Raw genomic sequence first — 10830 nt, forward strand, 5'->3', positions numbered from 1 at the left:
AACATTTCTTCGTTATCCCAGATAATTATTCATATTCATTAATCTACCATCACACTTACGATCATATGTGTCAGTTTGAGTTGCTTTTTCTTGTTCAACTAGATATGGGCTGCCCGTGCTGAGCACGGGCCCAATATATGATCCAATATATTTTTTAACATATTAGCTTCAAAGCAATGAAATTGAAAAGGATACATCCGAGCTATTAGTTTGCACGTGCTATAGATAAACTGACAAATTAAATTGGCTAAAGTGATTTGGATCAGATTTGTAGATATTTTGTGAAGATAACTAAACACAACATCCCCAAACTAATTTGGTAATGTATTCATGGATCAAATTTACGGTAAAAACCTCACCTAAAAAGTGCTTTCAGGAAAATGGCTAAAACTTATAATCATAATTTTCTGAAAGAAAGAAAAAGCATGGTCCATGAATATGTCATTCATTGAATAAAAATGATTGCGTAAGGTGTATAGGAAAATTACACCGGGACAAAACTAAATTTCTGCAACCCTTCATGCTAAAACATCGACTTCGGTGCTAGAAAATAGAACTATGACCATTAAAAATTTACATAATTTAACCTTTTCTTCCAATGTGTTCCATCCTGCATGAGTCAATGGGAGTATTTTTTTAATCAGCACAGATATTCAGCAAGCAGTAGCACACAACTTTCTCCCGAATTATGAAATACAAAAGTGTGTTCGAATTCTGATTAGATAAAAAGAAGTGCAAATTCCTAGAGAAGGAAATGAAGGATAAGGAAATGTTAGCAAGAAAGGTCTAATACTAATTATAGATAATTGTTGCTAGAACTTAGTAATAGTATACAATTAACAATATAGTAGTGAAAGAAAGCTAGTTAGAGGACTGAGCTATAGAGAATTCTAGATGGAAAATAATGAAGAAGGACATGTGTGTTATTAGAGAAAAAAAAATTTTAATTTAAAATCAGCTGAAATTACAGAAATACTTACTAAAGTTGCAAATCACTAATCAAGTGTTTTTAAAGCAACAAATAATAAAATACATGAAACTTAAAAGTTATAAATTCGAAAACTGTTCCATGGCAAAGGAATTCTCAAGATATCTATCTCTATCTTAGCATTAAACTTTAGAATTTGAGACTTCTTTAGGTCTAAAGAAAATAACATCATGAAAAAAACGCATCAATTTTTTTAACAACGGACTTAAACATTACGGATACACCACGATAATATACATATATTATTCAAGATAATAATTATTCAGTGTGTGCAACCAAGCATAAGTCATTTGCGACTTCATTCATTTATTCGATATTCTGCTCTGAATGTCAAACCAGAAACAACAATTCCTTTTCTCTTTCATCTGGACATGAAGTTAGAATTTGACAACATCCAATGCTAAAGAAAAGAAACTCTTTAATTTTACTGCATGTAGACACACAACTATAAGACATAGTAAAATTGTATACGGTCGAACATAGTAGTCAATGTGCACGCGACAACTAAGAGCACAAGCTAGATAAATATATTATTCTTAAAGAACAGAATCGTCACACCACCCGAGCTACTAGAATACTCTTCTTTCGCTAAATCATTCCACATAAACTTTCATAATTTAAAATTTAAAATAAAATAAAATAAAAAAAGAATTTGACTCTTCAAGAACTGAATTTTCTCAATTTCTGAGCTGCCAAAATAATTTTGTTTAACATAAGTGGAGCCACATAGAATTACAAGAATAAATGCTCATTAAAAAAATATATTTAAAAAAATATTAAACACAAACGGAGAATCTTTGTCAAAAATAAATCTTTTCCAAAGCTTTGAGCTGCCATAAAACAACCTTATTTTACATAAATGACCCATCTAAAACAATAATAACAAATAGCCAATTAAAATTATAAAAACAATTATACCGGAACAATGAAATAAACAAAAAGGAAAAAATAATGGCAAACTCACCGGCTACAAGGGCGAAGCTAACCGAGAGAAGGGCACAACGCACAAATCTATTTTCTTTTTGAAAAATAAATCTGCAACTATAAAGAAAATATTGCAGTTATGCGAGGATGACAATTGAAAAACCTTTACATGAAATTGGAAAGAGAATTAGAAAGATTAATAAAGACAGCATCCATAATTTTCAATCGTGAATTCAGAAGTCTGAAAAATACTGAAAGAAATTAGGGAAGAAAAGAAATTTGGGGGGGGGGGGGGGGGGGAGAATTGAGAATAAAGCTAATCTGAAATGAAGAGAACTCACAAAAAGCACTTTAGAGTAGCAGAAGAGTAGGGAAGAGCGGCTATGTTTTTCCATCCAACAAAAGAGATAAAAGTTGATTCTAGAATTGGAGAGAAGTCACGTGACTGAGCATTGAGGAAAGCATTTTTATGAATGAGCAAAATGTCAATTTTGCCCTTGGTCAACCACACTTCTCTTTTCTATATAATAGAAATACAAATCAAACCAAAACCGACTACATATTTTATTAAGTTGGATTGATTTGGTTTTTATTCGCTTTGGTTTTTTAATTTTTCTTAAACACTAGTGACTTATCATCCGACAAAATTTATTCAGAACTCAATATTTACCATAAACTAATAAATACATCACATATATTTTAATAAATTTCAATTATTAAATTTTACTTAAATACTGGTGAAAAAAGTTACTTTACATTTGAATACTACTCCTATGTGCTTAAGTACACACTAAATCAAATAATTGAAGGTTAATTTTAAAAGACATAAATTAAAAGTAGATTAGGTGATAGAAAAATAAAACAATTACGGGAAAGTATATGTAGGGTACTTTCTCAACCAATTTTAGTATATATTCTTTTTTCTTACCTAATTTAGCCTCTTTTCTATATAATTTGAAACATTTTTTAACCTATTAATAGGGTATTAAGAAGATATTTATCAAAAACAGATTTGAGGGTAAAATTTATCATTACAAATTTAAAAATTATTGGGTAAATTAAAATAAAAAATTAATAACTCCATTGTTGGGGGTTTTAAAAGCATGAAAACTCATAAATGAGTTTTGTGATATGTTGATATTTTTGAAAACTTTATGATTGAGGTTCGTTGGGATGTCATTTTGAAGTTGTGATTAAAATTTGAAGCTATTCTCTGTGAAGATTTGTGCTATTTGGTGATATTTTTTGTGAGTTGAAGTTTGTTGGAGATAAATTCAGTTTTTTTATATAATATTATAATAAGTGTGTAGTATTGTGTATCTAGTGTATAAATATTGTTATAAAAAAATAATGATTATGCAATTGTAAACTTAACAATATGGCTATGTAGGTGCGTGTTTTAGGCTGTATTTTTGTGCAAAATCTCTCTAAAAAATTTGTGGTTCATATGCTGTGGTCTAGAGAGTCTGTGCCTCATTGAGATGATGATGTTGTCAACTACATTCGTCATTTCTTGACTAGAAACTTAGTGATCTCTAATGCTCTTATCTACATGAAGGCAACAATTTTGTAGTTGATAGTTTAGCCAATTTAACATGTAGTCGTAGAGTCTCATTTTGAATGGCATGTGTTTGTGCTTTCTAAAACAATTTCGGGTGTTGAGGGGATATTCTTAGGGTGATTCCTATATAATTTTCTTTTGTCGCTTTGATTTTTTTATTTTTTTAAAAAGAAGAAAGTAAGCAAGTAAGCTATTTTCACATTTGAAATTAATACTCCTCTCAAAGTCAAATATACTCAAGAAATGAGATGGGACTCATTAGGACTAGGGCTGGCAAGTGGGCCGGTCCCGGGTCTAAATGGGCCAAATGGGCCGGTCCAAACGGTCCCGGGCCCGGGCCAAACGGGCTTTTTTAAAGGACCAACCCGGGACCGGGAGCGTTTGGTCTCGGACTAAACGGTCCCGGCCCGCGGGCTATATATAAGATGTATATCGATATAAGATGTATATATATATATATATATATATATATATAAAAGCTATATTTGATAAGTTATATATACATCTTATATACTATATATAAGATATATATATAGTATAGTATAAATATTAAATGTATATATACTATAGTATATATATTAAATGTATATATAGTATGTATATATATATAAGCTATATTCGATAAGCTATATATACATTTTATATACTATATATAAGATGTATATATAGTATAGTATATATATTAAATGTATATATAGTATAGTATATATATATATATATATATATATATATATATATATATATATATAAGCTATATTCGATAAGTTATATATACATCTTATATACTATATATAAGATGTATATATAGTATAGTATATATATATAAGATGTATATATAGTATAGTATATATATATATATATATATATATATATATATATATATATATATATAGCTATATTCGATAAGCTATATATATATCTAAAGACAAAAAGGATGTTAAAAATAATATCTAAGTCTAAAGACAAAAATATTGTAAAGAGATATGCCTTGTAATTTTATTATAGCATTAAAAAATATGGCAATATCTTTCTTAGTCTTCATCCCTCTATGGAATGAGCACAACAAGGTGCTAATACCACCATTGAGAAGAAAAAAAAACTAATCAAGATGTGCCAAAATATAAGTTACATAACACATACTAATTTTTGTTCATACAAGTTACATAGTATCTCTTACAAACTTCATAAATCTATCAAGGTCCGGAGGAATTTTCGTTGGTGGTGGCGGAAAAGTTGCTTGGTCATCGCCACTTCCGGGCGAAGCAACATCCTCCGCAAGTTCAGCTAGCATTTCTTCGTAAGCTTCGTCTTCATCTGGTTGTGATTCAGCAAGTCCAAAATTTCTTCTTTCCGACCGGATCCAATCTTTGAAAAGTACTGATTTTTTCAAACTCTCCCTCATAGATGCTCTATAATCACCGAGTTGAAGTCTTGTTTGACTGAAAGCGCTCTCTGATGCCACTATTGAATCTTGAATAGTTAAAATATCTCGGACCATCCTTGAAAGAACCGGAAAGTGTTTTTCTTTGTCCTTCCACCATTCCAAAAGATTAAAGGAACCATCGGGATTCACTTCCTCAATTCCCTGCAACAAATAAACTTCAAGCTCATTTAGTTGTGAAAAATCACTACTACTAGAACCTTGAGAACTCCTAAACCCCGCCCAAGCACTAAGTGCTCTTACTCCTACAGTTCTTTTAGATGATTGAGAATCAGAAGAAGAATGAGTTGGAACATTTGGTCTAGCATGATTTAATGCAACTTGATAAGTATTAAAAATAGTTTGAGCATTTATTCTAATTGAGGCTATTGTTTCCGGAAGTTGAGACAATTCCTCATCTTTAAGTGCTAAACCATTATAAACAGTTTCATACCAAAAATGAGGACCTCCTAATTTCATACAAGGATTTAACAAAGCAGAAATACCATAAATAGGGGAAATAGGAAAAAAATATTTTTTAAACTTTTTTCTCATAGAATCAATAGCAAGTTTATAAATTTTCCCACCCTCTGAAAAATGAGCAAACAAATTTGCAAGTTCTACAATATAAACTAAACAGTTAGAAATAGTAGGATAATATTGCCCAGAAAATTCATTTGTAGCAATATGAAATTTTTTTAAAAATTCTACAAGTATTTTAACATTAGCCCAATCCCCATTTGTAAGGTGCTCATCATCATCACTTACATGTGCATTAAATGTTGAGTTTACGGGGTTTCTATATTCATATGCAACAACCAAACTTTCATACATGTAATTCCATCTAGTTAGACAAGGTTTAGGAACCTTTCTTTCTCTTAGGCCAAATTCATCGCATCTTTTAAAATATTCTCTAAGTCTTCTTCTACGGTTTGAATAAAAAAGCCAGTTAAGAGCTATTTTAACCTTTTCAATTTTAATATTTAAAATTCTCATACCATCACCTACAATTAAATGGTAAATATGACAAATACATCTAACATGAAAAATATCACTAAATGTAGGATTTAGCATAGTGGTAAGTAAGGCTATAGTATTTGTGTTACTAGTAGCATTATCCATTGAAATTGATATTATTTTATCACTAATACAAAAATATCTATAAATATCTGTAACTGTGCTAGCAATAAACTGCCCTGTGTGACGTGAATTAATTATTCTATAAGAAATAATGCGCTTTTGCATTATCATATCCTCATCAATCCAATGGCTGGTAACAGTAAGGTAATCACAGTCGTTACCACTTCTACCAATATCAGTTGTAATAGCAACGCGATAATTTATATGAGTAAATAAATAGCGCAAATATTGTTCATATTCATGTTTATATTTATAAATATCGCTCTTTACGGTTGTGCGAGGAAAACCTTTATAAGTAGGATTAAAATAATTTCTAATATAATGCACAAAGTTAGGATCAGAAGGAAAATTATAGGGTAAACACATAACAGTTACCATTTTTTCCAATTCTTCCCGATCTTTTTTTGGATCATAATATAAAATACCACCGGTAACAGTGTTAATTCCCGGTTGAAATTTATTTGAACCGGTACTAGGGTCAACCTGACTAGGAGTAGGTAAACTTTCCCCCCCGGCCAAAGCTTTCAGATGAAGATATCTCACTTTATCTTGAGGGTGTTTCATTATGTGTCTAGCCAAAGTTCCCGTCCCCCCTTCCGCGATCCAAAATATTTAAAAACTAACTCTGTGCCATAAGTTTTACACTTAGCCTTATTTTCTAGAATTAATTGAGTAAAAAATGGCCAAACGGGAGATGTTTCCGTCCGTTTGCTAGGTTGTCTAGAAAAAGTAGGGGTAGTAACAGGAGTATCAAATGGGGCATCATTTGGATTAGCAGGGTTACCACTAGTTGGGTTAACATCAGGAGCAAGACTAGTTGGTGTATCATCATCCAGTTGAGTTTCATCAAAATCTATTTCCTCGTCATCATTTTCATCAATAGTTGGATTAGAATAAAGAACATTCATTAATTCATGGTCTAATTGTTCATCAGATCTAATATTATGGCAAAATTGACTTTCAGCAAATTGTAATAAACTATTATCGCTATCAAGAATAGCAGGTGTATGACGTATATAGAGTTTGGTTCGGGGAGCCCGAGGCAGTGGGGGAGGAACAAATTGAGCACTAGATTCGTCACTCTTGGATTTTCCCTTATTTTTACCAATTTTCTTTTTTAAGGAAGCCATCTTAATTAATAAAGTAATAGAAAATAAATAAATCAAACAAAATTATAATATTAAAACTTAAGAGTTGGAACGAGTTTACCGAATTGACGAACAACTTGTTGGAAATTGATTATCGTTGAAGACTTCAATTCACCAACTTCACAATTATTTCACAAATTGGAACAATAAAGTAAGCAATAGTAGCAATTATAGAAGAAAATTAGAGAGAGATTGTGATAGATTGATGATTTTGTAAGAAAAAAATGAAAGAATGATAGGGTATTTATAGTTAGAAATAGGGAAAAAGTGTAATTATAAAAAGTTTGGGATTAAAACAAAGTTGGGGGGTTAAATGGCTATTTTATAAATAGCCAACGGCTATTTTTGACAGACCAACGGCTATATATATATATTTTTTTTAAAAAAACAAATAGCCGTTGGGACCGTTTGGCCCGCTAAGGGACCGAGCCGGTCCCGGGCCCTGGCGGGCTAAACGGTCCCGGGCCTGATGGGCCCAAATCATAGGACCGGCCCATGCCCGCTAAAACCGGGCCAAACGGTCCTGGCCCGTTTAGCCCGTTTGGCCCGCGGTCCAGGACCGGTCCCGAACCTGGACTGGCCCACTTGCCACCCTTAATTAGGACTTAGGCTATTGCTTTAAATATTATCTTCTACGGTTACTTAAAGGTCTATTGAAACTTCCATTACATCATTCTCCACCAATACACCATCACCCAAAGTTTTAGGGTGTGTTTGGTATAACGAAAAATATTTTCTTGGAAAACAAGTATAATCTTACTCATTTTCTAATATTTGGTACGTAAATTAAGAAAAATAACTTCTCAAGAGTATTAATGAATAATTTAGAAACAATAAATATGAACTCATAAACTTTCAAACCAACAACCTTCTGAACCCACAAATTTCATAAACTTCTAAACCGCTAAACTTTCGATCCCGCAAACTTTCGAACCCATAAACTCTATAATTTCTAAACCCGCAAACTTCCAAACACATAAACCTCCGAACTCATAACTTTGAAACTCGTAAAATTTTGAACCTGTAAACTGAAAAATAAAAAAATCAGAACTGAAAATGTAAAAAAAACGAGGGGGGTTGGTGGTTGGGTGATGTAGAAAAACGAAAAAATAGAAAATAGAAAAATTGAAAATACAAAAAAAAGTTTAAAAAAAAATTGTCGGGGAGAATGGTTGAAGGGGTTGGGGTGGGTGGGTGGTGCAGAAAAACGAAAATACAGAAAATAAAAAATTAAAAATACAAAAAAAGAAAAGAAAATTGCGGGGGAGGGGGAATGGGGTTGGCGCAGAAAAATGGAAAAAACAGAGAAAATTGAAGTTGAAAAGATTGGGGTTAGATGTGAGGGTATATTAAGTTTTTAAAACATGTTTTCCTAACTTTTTCTAGAGAATATGATAATTTAGAAAAATATAATAATTTAGGAAAATATCTTTCAAACTAGTTTGTTCAACCAAACAAACAATGGGACAACATTTTAATACCAAACACACCCCTAGTCAGCTTCTTTTTCTACCTGAAACGGAATTCCCCAGTGTCACAACCCTTTTGTCTTCTAATCCAACAGATATTTTAGAGTGCATAATTTCAATTTTTATCTTTCTGTGTCTATACTTACACACACACACACACTCATATATAAATGCATTAAGCGATTTCCATGGCAGGTTCTGAATTTTCCCAAACAAGCAACGAGAACTCAGAAACGCAATTCAACAAACGGCGTCGTTGTTTCTGCTTCCCATCTTTCGGTTCTACAAATCAATTATCAACACGGTCCGTATGGGCCAAAGGAATCAACGCTCTGAAGAAGCTACGAGAATGGTCGGAGATGGTGGCCGGACCAAGATGGAAGACTTTCATCCGACGGTTCAATCGGAACAAAAGCGGGAGAATTAATGCTAAATTCCAATATGACCCTCTGAGTTACTCACTCAACTTCGATGAAGGGCCTGGGAATAACAAAGAGGAGGAAGAAGAGTATGTGCTGCGGAATTTCTCCACGAGATACGCTTCAGCTTCAATTTCGGCACCTGCTAAGGTATCCATGGACTTCAGTAAAGATGGGCCCAGTTTCGTTTGAGTGACAAACTGGTAAAATTATGATATTGATTGGTCTACTGATTGAATATTATTATGAGTTCACTTTCAGTGGTAGGACTAGAAAAACATAGCTCATCATAAAAGATAAGTAGGTGCGTCCAAGTTTTCTACTTTTTTTTTGGCGTATAAATTATTGGGTATTTCGGCTGTCTTTTCTTTGGATTTTCTTCCACCTTTCTGGTTATTTGTAACAAATATTGCTGTTGTCTTTATCGAGTATTGAACATAGGATTTCCATTTTTTTTTTTATGGATATATTTCACTTTATTAGCCTCTGGTGTGATAATAGTAGGTGGCATTTGAATTTATTTTGTTTTCGGAAAACAATATTGACAATATGTTGTGTTTAAAATAATTTCTGAGAAGACTGTTTGGGAGAATATGTGTTTAGTTCTGTAGAAACCTACCTGTAATTTGTCTTTGTCTGCTTAAAGAAGATTAGTCTAATTTTAGTTAGACGGAGTTGGTAAAGTGTACAGGGTTTTGGTTAGATTTCTGTAGGCCAAAGGTTTTCTTAAACCGAAAGGCTGATGTTGTTTTAAAAACGGGATATATGTCTTTTATCCGTTGACTTGGCGTAAACATCCAATACGAGTATATTTTTACTCTATTGCAAAGTTTTGTAACATTTTTCTAAACGAAACAGGCACAAAATTTCTGGATATATTATTGGGATCTTTACACAAATAGCCCATTTATTATTTTCTTTTTTCTAGCCATATATATAGATTATATATGGAAAAATGACACTGTATAGCCGCTCTCAAAATAATAGCCGAAAAATATATATTTTTGTATATATACATTCTGTATGCTATATATAAAAAAATATATAAATTTTATACACTTTTCGGCTACCAAATGTAAATAGCTTCTGGCACGGGCTAAAAGTGATAATACCCTATTATACTTTTATTATACATAATTATACATATATATTACATAAATTATGCATATGTTATACCTCCCGTGGCTATTTTTAGCTTAAGTGGTTGAGTAGGCGGCTATTTGGGTTAATTCTTCATTATTTTCTAAGTGGTGTCAGGGCCAACCATATAAATAAAAATAATTTTGTGTCTTACACCCAAATTGAAGAAGGAGAAGAAGTTGTTTATCGTGGAGATTCAAGGACTACTCAAGTTCTTGGAAAAGGAAAAATTCTTCTCAAATTCTCATTTGAAAAAACTCTAGTGTTAACTAATGTTGCATGTTTCTAATATGCGAACCAATTTAGTTTCTGTGGGATTATTAAAAAAAAATTAGAGTGAAGGTTTTATTTGAGTCTGATAAGGTTGTATTAGTCAAAAGTAATACTTTTCTGGGCACGAGTTATTATAACCATGGTTTATTTGTACTAAATATTTCTCAGCTTAATTATGAATAAAAATGCTCGTACTTCTGCTTACTTGATTGATTCTTTTGATTTGTTGCATGCTTGTTAGTTAAACTTATATTAAAAAATTACTATTTAAAGGCCTTATTTCTAATATTGATTATTCAAATTTTGATAAGTGTGAAATTGTGTTGAAGCTAAGTAAACCAAAAAATC

General features: G+C 31.9%; 1 long non-coding RNA gene across 2 annotated transcripts; it reads right to left on the bottom strand.

The window, feature by feature from the left end:
* Positions 1-426: 426 nt before the first annotated feature.
* LOC104093987 (uncharacterized) lies at positions 427-2387 on the bottom strand. 2 transcript variants are annotated; one of them, XR_011408676.1, is made up of 3 exons: positions 2254-2387; positions 1953-2029; positions 427-742 (listed from the first exon to the last, which is right to left on the bottom strand). It is a non-coding gene; the product is annotated as an uncharacterized lncRNA (long non-coding RNA). The 2 variants fall into 2 exon arrangements; XR_001968844.3 differs by lacking the exon at positions 2254-2387 and having other exon boundaries at positions 1953-2242.
* Positions 2388-10830: the final 8443 nt, after the last annotated feature.

The sequence above is a fragment of the Nicotiana tomentosiformis genome, chromosome 6, assembly GCF_000390325.3.
Source record: "Nicotiana tomentosiformis chromosome 6, ASM39032v3, whole genome shotgun sequence".
Lineage (NCBI taxonomy): Eukaryota > Viridiplantae > Streptophyta > Magnoliopsida > Solanales > Solanaceae > Nicotiana > Nicotiana tomentosiformis.